Below are 11809 nucleotides of genomic sequence, written 5' to 3'. Positions count from 1 at the left end.
AATCCAAACATCACCTATTTCCATGGTATGTGGGAAATAAGATGTTATATCATGTACTGTTTTTCCTCAGTTTTCATTCACCAGAAAAAACATTTATAACATTGAAGAAAATGCACTTGACTGGGCCAGTACTTAAGGGATTAAAATTGGGAAAGAACCAAAGCCAAAATACACTGTAGGTTTACTAATGTATGAAGTACAGTTTGTCACTGTTTGAATTTGTATTTTTTTTTTAAACCTTTGAAAATGAAGTAAAAGTATTAGTTGCTCAGTTGTGTCTGACTTTTTGTGACCCCATGGACTATAGACTGCCAGACTCCTCTGTCCATGGGATTATCCAGGCAAGAATACTGGCATGGATTGCCCTTCCCTCCTCCAGGGGATCTTCCTGACCCAGGAATCAAACCCAGATCTTCTGCATTGTAGGCAGATTAAAACTTTACACCTTCCAAAATCATAAAGTAGTGATAAGTTTATATCTTCAGAGAACCATACCTTCTGCAGTAACTAAAAATATTTTTTTTCTCTTTATTGTACCAACTCCTATACAGAATGTACTATGGGAAACAACTGAACCATGAGGATCCTTTAACTTTTCTGTTTAAACCACATTGAGAGAAATAGCTTCATCTGTGAGAAATTTCTTTAATCCCTTGGTGTGTTTCTGGTGAATGTCCTGTGGCAGGGATGGGGGACACTGAGATCTTTCTGTCCTGACTGACTCCACCAACTTTCTCAGGGAATGGTCATTGGAAAGAGACCTCCCCATCATGTGCCTGTACATGTAAGATACATAAGAAGTCCTGAGGACATCAAAGCTCTAATGTCCAAAAGTCATCTATTTCAGTAGTAATTCTTTTATAAAATGTCATCCTTCTTTCTGCATCCACGGGTACAACTGAAAGAAGCCATTGAAGATCTTCCTGGTAAAATAGATACCAACTTAGCAGAATCAAGTTCAGACTTGAGTGTTGGACAGAGAAAACTGGTGTGCCTTGCCAGGGCTTTTCTCAGGAAAAACAAGATACTGATTATTGACAAAACCACATCAAATGTGGATCCAAGGTATGGAGCTGAGGTCCATGAAACCTGGAATTAGCATTTTAAATGTGATAATCAGAAAACACTTAATGATGCTGAGAAGTGTTTCTAAGTGCTCTTTTACCCCAGAGACATTAATTCCAGGAAACAAAGAAAGAAACCAACGTATTTTATAGGGTGTTAATGTTGTTGTGAGGCATCCTAAGAGAGCTAGACTCCTAAATCCAGCTCTGATAGTTATAAGCAATTTCAAGAGAAGTCTATTTCTCATTGTTTAATGCAAAATTATAAATTTCTAAGTAGTCTTATCATACTTAGTTTTTCAAGAACAAGATTATGTCTTAAAGTATTGAGTTTTCAAAAATTTTAAAGATACCACATGATATTTTTAATTCATAAGGCTTCTTTTTCTGTCTTTGCTAAACTAAATTCAACGTCTTTGATTTCAGAACTGATGAGTTGATTAAACAATAATCCGTGAGAAATTTGCCCAGTGCACTGTGCTGACCATCACACACAGATTGAACACCATTATTGACAGCGACACGATAATGGTAAGACCCTCACTAGTGAAATTTCAGTTTGCATTTATATGAAATTTTTCAATGTATTTTTCCTTGTAAAACTTAATAGGAACCTCCAGTAAGTTACTTTTCTCTCAGGTTTTCCTCTCATTCCTGACAATGACTCAGGTCCTGTTCTATTAAATAATATATCCAGTAATTTCATAGTTTCATATAAAGTTTATTTGGGTTGTCATCTTTCTTTAAGACAGCCAACCATAAAAATTTTCCAAATCCAAGATGCATCTTCATATTTGAGTGGTAAGAATACAGTCATTTTCACTGTGTCAGTTGTTTCAGCATTTTTGGATTCCCTTAATCAAAAAATTAGCCTTTCCTTTAAATTGCCAGGAGGTTGTTGAGTGTGCTGTGCTTAGTCACTCAGACATATGCAACTCTTTGCGACCCCATGGACCATGGCCCAGCAGGTTCCTCTGTTCATGGGGATTCTCCAGGCAAGAATAATGGAGTGGGTTGCCGAGCCCTCCTCCAGGGGATCTTCCCGGGCCCAGGGATTGAACCCACAGCTTTTACATCTACCTGCACTGGCAGCCAGGTTCTTTACCACTAGATCACCTGAGAAGCCCTTGGGGCATCTAGACAGGCATGCCAAATCATAGGACATTTTAATTATCATGTAGATGTGATAATTCAATTATTGTTAAACTCTTTTGAGAAAGCCACACGCTGGAAGTAATTCACAGTAGTAAACAAAAGAGGAACATGATGGCTTTATGAGACTTAATAAATGTTTTCAATTAAATACCATGGATAAAATTAACTGCAATACCTAGATGTGGAAAAATGACCTGTGTCCTGTTTAGAGTTTTAGTGTATTGCCTTAGATACACAATATCTTACTGTGTATAAAAGTGCTTGGAAGGTAAGCAGTTGAAGAAAGGGAAAGAAGCAAAGAAAGGTAATTTTTGAAAATGGATTCAGATTTTCAGCATTCAGATTCAGCTACTCTGCTGTGCTGTGCACACCATGATGTGTAGAATTTGGAGCTCAATTTCTTACTTATTTAGTCTTATTTACAGAGAAAAATTGAATTTCTACAGATCCCTTCTGTGCTACACAGTCCTGTTCAAGCTACTTATGTAGCAGCTCTTTTGCCAGCATTTCACTCTCAGAACAAAACACACACACACACACACACACACACATAAATAAAGAACAACCACATCAACTTCAAGAAGCACCTTAACCTCTCCAGCAAGAGATTTGATCCCCTATTACATGCGTGCTAAGTCGCTTCAGTCATGTCCGACTCTTTGTGACCTCATAGACTGTAGCCCTCTAAGCTCCTCTGTCTGTGGGATTTTCCAGGCAAGAATATTGGAGTGGGTTGCCATACCCTACTCCAGAGGATCTTCCAAACCCAGGGATCAAACCCTCATCTCCTGCATTGCAGGTGTATTCTTTCCTGATTAAGCCACTGGGAAAGCCCTCTTAGCAACTGACATATTCCAGGATGCCAAAGAAATTCAGAAGCACTTATTTTTTCCCCAAATATGCATGTATGCTGTCAAAACAACTTAACAATTCATTTGCTATCAGGTCTCTGTCATACAGGTCACTGTATGACATGAATCTAATTTTTGAAAGTGAAAGTCACTCAGTTGTGTCCAACTCTTCTATGACCCCATGGACTGTATAGTCCATGCCACTGAATTCTCCAGGCCAGAATACTGGATTGGGTAGCCAACCGTTCCCTTCTCCAGGGGATCATCCCAGTCAGGGATAGAACCCAGATCTCCCACATTGCAGGTGGATTCTTTCCTGATTAAGCCACTGGGAAAGCCCTCTTAGCAACTGACATATTCCAGGATGCCAAAGAAATTCAGAAGCACTTATTTTTTCCCCAAATATGCATATATGCTGTCAAAACAACTTAACAATTCATTTGCTATCAGGTCACTGTCATACAGGTCACTGTATGACATGAATCTAATTTTTGAAAGTGAAAGTCACTCAGTTGTGTCCAACTCTTCTATGACCCCATGGACTGTATAGTCCATGCCACTGAATTCTCCAGGCCAGAATACTGGAGTGGGTAGCCAACCATTCCCTTCTCCAGGGGATCATCCCAGTCAGGGATAGAACCCAGATCTCCCACATTGCAGGTGGATTCTTACTGGCTGAGCCACCAGGGAAGCCTAAGAATACTGGAGTGGGTAGCCTATCCCTTTTCTAGCAGATCTTTCCAACCCAGGAATTGAACCAGGGTTTCCTGCAATGCAGATGGATTCTTTACCAGTTGAGCTACCAGTGAAGCCCTAATTTTTAGGTGTATTGAATTTGATTTTCTTGAATAAAGTGGTTTCCCAACTTTGAATGTCTGTATACATAGGCTTCAAAGCTCAAAATCTGAGAGCTAAAAGCACTAATTAATTGTAACAACCCCAAATGCCCTTGGCAAAAATCTAAATGCCACAGACAGCTCAGTGCCCATAATCAGAGTCTAAAACTTTCATTGTCTTCCTTTCCTATAACACTATAATAATAAAAGGTCAACTTAGGCCTCTATCTGCCTAGTCAAAAAGGGTAAAATCAAACCATTTAAAAGTCACTATGTCTAAAACCCAGTAGATTGTATTCTCCCTGCCCTATCCCTTTTAGAAATATTGTCTGAGTTTTGTTACTGAGAAACATTGTGTGTCAATGGATTTCTTTTTGCTAATTAACAGGTTTTGGATTCAGAGAGCCTGGAAGAATATGATGAGCCGTATGTTTTGGTGCAAAATAGAGACAGACTATTTCACAAGATGGTGCAAGAGTTAGACAAGAGCGAGGCCACCGCCCTCACTGAAAGAGCAAGACAGGTGAGCTGCAGGAAGTTGTAATGAAAGTTTTTCTCCAGGTTTCACTCCTTACAATCTCCACCAGGGGTCTAGTAACAAGCACTCTGTGCCCTTTTCAGTCAGAAGCCTCTAGAGACAAAGCTTCATGACTGGGTCTTAACAACATGTTGCAGATTAAATGCAGGTCTGCTGAGAATCTGCAGCAGTGCTGTGAGAGGGGTGTAGGATGTGTAAATACTCATGTGCCTGAGAGATTTCAGATTGGATTTAGCACACACTTGGACTGTAGGTTCAGATTCCCATGGAACACGGAACACTCACCTTTTGTACACCCCTTATACTTCATTCTGATTGGTGCTCAGTACATTTGTGATTCAAGGGCTCTCAGGGAACATCTAGGAGTTTTGAGAGTTTGTGGGGAAAATTATGGAATATTTTGGGTCTAGGGAATATCTTGAAGGTCAAGTGTAGGTCACTTCTGTTTTCTAGTATGTAAAGAAAACTACTTTGTGATACTGTCACCTTCTCCCTAGTTTTTTTTGTTGTTGTTGTTCATAATGAGGTGATTTGCCTCCACATGCTGCTTCTACTTTGTGGAAAATGCAGTTGTCATCAGGACAAATCAGAAATTCACAATACCTTAACACTGTGTTCTGAATGGAGTCTGATGGTTTGCAAAGCATTTCCGCAGAGATGAGATGTGTGAAAGCACTAAGCTCTGTACATGTGTGAGGACTGTTGTGGTCCGAGTGTGGGTTGGAAAAGAATTTCCAGACACGAGGCAGACTGAAAGGAGAATAAAGTTTATTTGAGTGGGGGAGTGGTGAGTCACTGCCATGACAGTGGGCTGGTGTCCTTAGAGAGAGCCGATGCTGAACAGGTGTCCTTGATCCATTTTTATACCCAGGATACAAGGAATGGGATAGGGGTTATGTGGGTCATTTGCTGATTGGATGAGGCAGGTATATTGGGTTGGAGGGGAAAGTAAGGCAAATACCTTCTCCCTGTATGGGGTAGGAGGGGAGACAGGTTATACTGCTCAGGAGGACCTGAAATCTGTTAATAGTCACAACATGGGTGAGGTAAAGACGAAAAGGGTCTGGTTTTTCTGTTCCTGCATTCCAAGACCCTCCTTGGTTTTATCTGCTCTTTCACCCTAGGGTGACCACAAGAACTGTGCTAGATGAGTAGCATTCAGGTCACATGGCTTCTAACAGTGGTCAGGTGGTAGTGTCCTATTGTACAGATGTGGTAACTGAGGTCTGGCTTAAGGACCTTGGCCATTGCTGTGCAGCTTCCTTCCTGTGATGTTTTTCTGGAACAATGTGGGAATGGGACTGATGGGGGATGGAGGGAAGGAAAGTCTGGTGTTCCTGCCCCTTGAGATGTGTGGCTTGGGGAGGGATGAGACTTCTACTTGTATGTGGTGAGGTTTCCTGTCATAACTTTATCTCTGGGCATTAAATTGTGGGTGCCTTTTCTTTGCTCATACTTTTCTGCATTTCCCAGATTTTCACTTGTGAGTAGAATAAAACTACTTATGTAGTATTTAAAACATCTCTTAAAGAAAAGATGTCCCAGTATCTAAGTACTTCTGTATGAAAGATGTATCTAATAATGTATCCCAAGTTCCCTCTGTCACTCTTTCATCTTACTCCTCTTCCTTAGAAATGAAGAGCAGTACCTACCACTGTTAACAGGGTAGGACACTGTCCAGGGTCACAGAACTGGCTGAAGAGTTGGCAGAGTCGGAGTTCAAACCTAGATTTAGGGGCAGTGAAGTCTGTGTCCTGAACTTTTCATAAGTACTTATATTGTGTGCAAATGTAGAGTATAATATAAAGGTGGGATCATTTTATAAATGCTTACATTGAACCCTTACCTCCCAATAATAAAAAAATGTACCCATAGTTCTTCTAAGCTTTAGAAACCCAAAATAATTAAAATATATTTTTAATTGTCAGTTTTTAAACAAATGATATACCTGATGCTGTGCTGTGCTTAGTTGCTCAGTTCTGTCTGACTCTTTGTGACCCTATGGACTATAGCCCGCCAGACTCCTCCGTCCATGGGATTCTCCAGGCAAGAATACTGGGGTGGGTTGCCATGCCCTCCCCCTCCAGGGGATCATCCCAGTCCAGGGTTTGAACCGAGGTCTCCCACATTGCAGGCAGATTCTTTACTGTCTGAGCTATCAGGGAAGCCCATACCTAATGCTACAAAACTCCAAAATTTTTTCTTAAAAGTTTCTTTTTTTTTTTTAGTTTGGCTGTTCATTTTATTTTTAATTAACTTTTATACCAATTTAAATTTTTCAAAGGTCAATATTTATAGTTTTGACAGTTTCTTTAAAAATGGGGATAATAATAATGGTTTAACATTTGATAAATTGCAAGTTGCTCTCCCACTCTGGTCATCACACAACTCCTCCCCCAGGTGGAGCTCCAGCTCCATCTCTGACTGCCCTCTTGACATGTTCTGTGCATTAGTGAAGAAACTTGGGCATATGTGGTCTCCCTGTTTTTAAACATAAATGATAGTTGTTCCTTGATGTTTTCATTTATTATTATATCTCAGATTATATCAATGCATTTAGTTTTCTTAATTTTTTGTAATGGCTACTTAGTATTTATGCTTTCTCCATTCCCTACCCCTCATTTTCCCTTCAAATTAACAAATACAGTTTGATTTTTTTTTCCCCCAAGGGCTTCCCCTGTGGCTCAGCTGGAGAAGAATCTGTTTGCAATGCGAGAGACCTGGGTTCAATTCCTGGGTTGGGAAGATCCCCTGGAGAAGGGAAAGGCTACCCACTCCAGTATTCTGGTCTGGAGAATTCCATGGACTGTATAGTCCATGAGGTCACAAAGAGTGGTCACAACTGAGTGACTTTCACTTTTCCAAGGAAGATGCTTTCAAACTTATTATTTGTATTCTGTTTATCATTTTTCTGTTTTTGTCTGTATTAATTCCTTCCTTCCATTGATTTATTTTGTTGTTGCTTCTTTTTGAATGAATTTATCTTCATCCTTACTTTTTATTAATATAAATATTCTAAGGCTCTGAATACTGATATAGCTATATTTTATAGTTTCTGGTGTGTATACTTTGATCATACTTAAGTTTTTTATATAAATTCTGCAATTTTGGTTTTCATATCCTCTTCAGCCTAAAAATTATTTGAGAAAGAGTTCTTCAAGACTTCCTGGGGATAGAAGATTGCATTTTACATTTTCTATTTTACTCATCAGTGTTGACTTGTGATCCAAAAGAGTTGTCTATACTATTTACACTCAGAAATACTATTTATTAATACTTTTTTGTGTGCTAATACATAGGTAATTTTTGTGAAAGTTGTTTGGGCATTTAAAAAGATGGACTACTATTTAAGGCAGAGAGTTTAATTTTTAAAAAGTTTAAATTTTGTTTTAGGGTAAAGCCAAGTAAAAATATGTGATAGTTTCAGGTGAACAGTAAATAAACTCAACCACTCGTATACCTGTATCCATTCTCCCTCAAACTCCCCTCCCATCCAGGCTGCCAAAATGCACTGAGCAGAATTCCATGTGCTATACAGTCGGTCCTTGTTAGTTATCCATTTTAAACACAGCGGTGTGTACAAATTCATCCCAAACTCCCTAACTACCCCTTCCTCCATCCTTCACCTGGCAGCCATAAGTTTGTTCTCTAAGTCTGTGAGTCCATTTCTGTCTTATAAGTTCATTTTGGAGGAATATCGTATGAAAAGTGAAAGTTGCTCAGTTGTGTCCAACTCTTTGTGACCCCATGGACTATAGAGTCCATGGAATTCTCCAGGCCAGAATACTGGAGTGGGTAGCCTTTCCCTTCTCCAGGGGATCTTCCCAACCCAGGGATCGAACCCAGGTCTTCTGCATTACAGGAAGATTCTTTACCAGCTGAGCCACAAGGGAAGCCCAAGAATATTGGAGTGGGTAGCCTATCCCTTCTCCAGTGGATCCATCGCTTATATGTGGAATCTAAAAAGAAGTGAAACAAATGAACTTACTTAGAGTTTAATTTTTAGTTAGATCAGTTTATTAATGTCATTATTTAGGTTTTCTCTATCATTATTTATTTTGGACCACATTATTTGATGTGGTCTGGATTTAGAGAGGTGACCTGGTCTTATATTGTGCCAAGTTTCACTTTATAGTTCTTGTCATTTTGTTTTGGTATTTTTGATGATCCAATTTTTCAGTCCATAGATATATGACTTGGGTTTTCAATATGAATTCTATTTTCTATTACTTTTAAGTGACTTTCATTCATTTAATATTCCCAGCTTTAAATCCAAACTGGTTCAAAACTAAAATTATTTGCCTTGCTTTCTTAATCCTGTCCCCCATGTCTTATATGTTTTTCTCAGCAATGGCTAATCTTCTTTGTGCTGCCTTCAAAAAGATCGATTTTTTGTTGCTTTAATTTTCCTCTTCCAGTTCATTTTTGTGCTCTTTCAACTCTTGTTTCATCATCTGTTGCTATGCCATGTTTCCCTGTGCTCCCAGATGTCTGTTGTCCATGGGTTTTTTGTTCTACTAAATTTTCTTTGAATGTAATGTTATATTTTTTCATAATTTTAATTTGCTCAGGAAACATTTTTTCATCCATCATATGCTTATCTTGTTCCTTTTCCTCATTTCCACCTGTGTATTTTATAGATCCTTTGCTATTTTTTAAATCATTGTGATTCCTACCATTCACGTTTGACTTGAGTGTTTTTTGGGCCATTTATTTGTGGGATTACCTACTCCAGTTTCTTGCCTGGAGAACTCCATGGACAGAGGAGCCTGGTGGGCTACAGTCCGTGGAGTCACAAAGAGTTGGACATGACTGAGCGACACACACACACACGTGCGTATGCATACATATTTGCTGGATAGTTCTGGCTAAGGCATTATTTCAGGCTAATGGAAATTCTCTCTGCTTAAAAAAGATGTTCCTTATGGCCCAGACAGAGAGGGAGAGAGAGAGATTATGTGTGTATGTGTTGATGTATAAGTGAAGGAGAAATATTCACTTAGCCTGTACTCCTCCCTAACCTGCAGAGATGGACAATCAATGCTGACTGAATGTCAGAATCTTGCTTCTCTAGGACCCCACCAATGTACCTTCTTTAGGCACAGATGATAATTCCTCCCTGACACACCTTAGAATTTGACAGTTAGTTGGAAAACTGTGCTCTCCCATGACTGCTGGAATCTGGCTCCATAAAAACATCTCTCTGTCTTGCCACACCCATTGTATCCAGTTGCTGAGAGCAGTCTGTCCAGATATTTTGTCATTTGGGGTTTCAAATGACTTCTTATTTCAACAAAGATGAGGCTAATTTTTAATCTCTCAGTACGCTGGGTTTTAGGGATGCTTTTTGAGAGGATAAGGGGAGAGAAAATCCATTATTCCATTAAGTTGAAAGCAAAATCCTCTCTAACTTTCCAGAACTCTAACTTTGTATACATACTGGCAGACAACAGTATCAAAGTTATACCTACTTTGAAGATGAAGAGTTTGAGAGTTTCGGGGATTGAACTGCTGCTGCTGCTGCTGCTAAGTCGCTTTAATCATGTCATACTCTGTCATGCAATTTAGTGAGAGTGTACAGAGTGTAGCCAGAATTCTGCATAACTGAATCATTGATTGCTGAACTTTATACATATAGGTCACCTTTTATTGCTCTGTTGCTTTCAGTTATATCTAATTCCATGATGATGACTTTCTTTAGAAGCTGGAGTTTAAATACTAAACTTAATTTCAACCTACATTGGAGGAACTATAATGAAACAAACCCAAAAGAAGGAGAGGAAGAGGGATAAGAAAACAAATACTCACTGGTCTTATATACTCCTTGCCCTGATTTTGAACTTTTTTGGCATTGTGTCTTTTAATCTTCACAACCACTCTGAGCTGTCAGTTGAGTTCAGTTCAGTTCAGTTACTCAGTTGTGTCTGACTCTTCATGACCCCATGGACTATAGTATGCTAGGCTTCCCTATCCATCGCCAACTGCTCATCTAAACATCTCATCCTTTATCGTCCCCTTCTCCTCCTGCCTTCAATTTTCCCCAGCATCAGGGTCTTTTCCAATGAGTCAGTTCTTTACATCAGGTGGCCAAAGTATTGGAGCTTCAGCTTCAGGATCAGCCCTTTCAATGAATGTTCAGAACTGATTTCCTTTGGGATGGACTGGTTTAATCTCCTTGCAGTCCAAGGGACTCTCAAGAGTCTTCTCCAACACCACAGTTCAAAAAAATCAATTTTTTGGCTTTCTCAGCTTTTTTTATGGTCCACCTCTCACATCCATACATGACTACTGGAAAAACCATAGCTTTGACTAGATAGACCTTTGTTGGCAAAGTAATGTCTCTGCTTTTTAATATGCTGTCTAGGTTGGTCATAGCTTTTCTTCCAAGGAGCAAGTGTCTTTTAATTTCATGACTATAGTCACCATCTGCAGTGGTGAAAATAGAAGAAAATAAAGTCTGTCACTGTTTTCATTGTTTCTCCATCTATTTGCCATGAACTTATGGGACTGGATGCCATGATCTTAGTTTTCTGAATGTTGAGTTTTAAGACAAAACTGGCAGTATTATCCCTCAGGTGGAGAAACTGAGGCAGAGGAAGCTAAGTAACTTTTCAAAGGGACAAGTTAAAAGGTGTTAGTAATCTTTTAACTATCTTTGACTCTGAACTTCTATAAAGATAAAATCAAAAGATTCACAAGAGGGGCTCCCAGGTGTTTTGTTTTCCTTGCTTAAGCTGGCTGATGCTGCTACTTTCCATGGACTAAGGGGACACGTCTCTGAACAGCATCATTATTACACCCAAACTTAGCTCAGCGTTTTCAACCTGCAGTTTGTAGCCATCCCTTAGTTCCTATGAGGTAGGCCATTGTCTCACTTCACAAATGAGGCAGCCAGGGCAGAGAGAACTTAAGTGATTTTTCCAGGGTCTGCAGTGGTCCCAGGAGAGAGAGGTGAGACTGGGCTTCTCTATCCCAAGCACAGCCCATCCACAAGGACTCTGCTAACAAGTGTTCAGACATCTCAACTCCCTTCATCACCTGCCCTGTGAAAAGATGCTTTTTCTTATTTCTGCTGTCATCCAGAGTATGATCTGCTGCTGCTGCTTCTGCTGCTGCTAAGTTGCTTCAGTCATATCCAACTCTGTGTGACCCCATAGATGGCAGCCCACCAGGCTCCCCTGTCCTTGGGATTCTCCAGGCAAGAACACTGGAGTGGGTTGCATTTCCTTCTCTAATGCATGAAAGTGAAAAGTGAAAGTGAAGTCACTCAGTTGTGTCTGGCTCCTAGTGACCCCATGGACTGTAGCCTACCAGGCTCCTCCGTCCATGGGATTTTCCAGGCAAAAGTACCGGAGTGGGTTGCCA

General features: G+C 39.8%; 1 pseudogene; it reads left to right on the top strand.

Annotated features, from left to right (window-relative positions):
• The first annotated feature begins 865 nt into the window (after positions 1–865).
• Positions 866–6082, top strand: LOC133258043 (ATP-binding cassette subfamily C member 4-like; annotated as a pseudogene).
• The last annotated feature ends 5727 nt before the right edge of the window (positions 6083–11809 follow it).

Source organism: Bos javanicus, chromosome 12, assembly GCF_032452875.1.
Source record: "Bos javanicus breed banteng chromosome 12, ARS-OSU_banteng_1.0, whole genome shotgun sequence".
In the NCBI taxonomy this organism is placed as follows: domain Eukaryota; kingdom Metazoa; phylum Chordata; class Mammalia; order Artiodactyla; family Bovidae; genus Bos; species Bos javanicus.
The sequence above is the reverse complement of the archived record's forward strand: the minus strand, read 5'-3'. Positions and strand labels throughout refer to the sequence as shown.